Below are 720 nucleotides of genomic sequence, written 5' to 3'. Positions count from 1 at the left end.
GCCCTGGGTCTGGTGCCTGCAGCCTCGCGGGTGCAGCTGCAGCTGTTGGAGAGGAGCGTCTGCGCGCCGATGTCTTGGGCGCCCCAAGGAGCTGAGAGTGGACGGGGGTGGGTACCGCGTTGTCGGAGACAGTTCACATAGGAGCCAAAATGTCACCTTATTTCTTACGGGCTTCAGTGTAAATGGAAATGGATTAGGCTGTTCTGTTTGTGTGTTGCTGCTATTGGACTTGTGGCCCGTGACTGTGAAGAAGGATGCGGGCTCAGTGGGTGAGCACCGACCTGTGAACCCGGAGGTCAGGGCACGTGCCTGGGTTGCAGGTTGTAGGAGGCTGCAGATCAAGGCTTCTAATCATTGGTGTTTCTCTCTCCCTCTTCCTTCCTCTCTGAAATCAATAAAAACATACACTTAAAAAAGAATGATGTGCGTTCAGGGCGCTGCTGCCTTGCCTTATTTCTCATTACAGAGAGGAAGCAGACAGTTCTAATCCGTCGTTGCATTCATAGTAGAGGGGCAGCTATAAAGCTACAAAAAAGACCTCCCAGTCCTGCAGAAACAGAATTCATTTGTGTCCCCAGTGCCGGCAACATTAAACTGACAGCGTTCCCGCGCGAAAGGTGCCTTGGCCAGGGGCACACCAGCAAAGCAATCAAGTGCAGCACGGAAACTGTTGTATAGGGCCTGCATTTGAAATAGGAGTAACGAGCAAGGAGAGGCAAG

Source organism: Myotis brandtii, unplaced genomic scaffold, assembly GCF_000412655.1.
Source record: "Myotis brandtii unplaced genomic scaffold, ASM41265v1 scaffold384, whole genome shotgun sequence".
Taxonomy (NCBI): domain Eukaryota; kingdom Metazoa; phylum Chordata; class Mammalia; order Chiroptera; family Vespertilionidae; genus Myotis; species Myotis brandtii.
The sequence above is the reverse complement of the archived record's forward strand: the minus strand, read 5'-3'. Positions refer to the sequence as shown.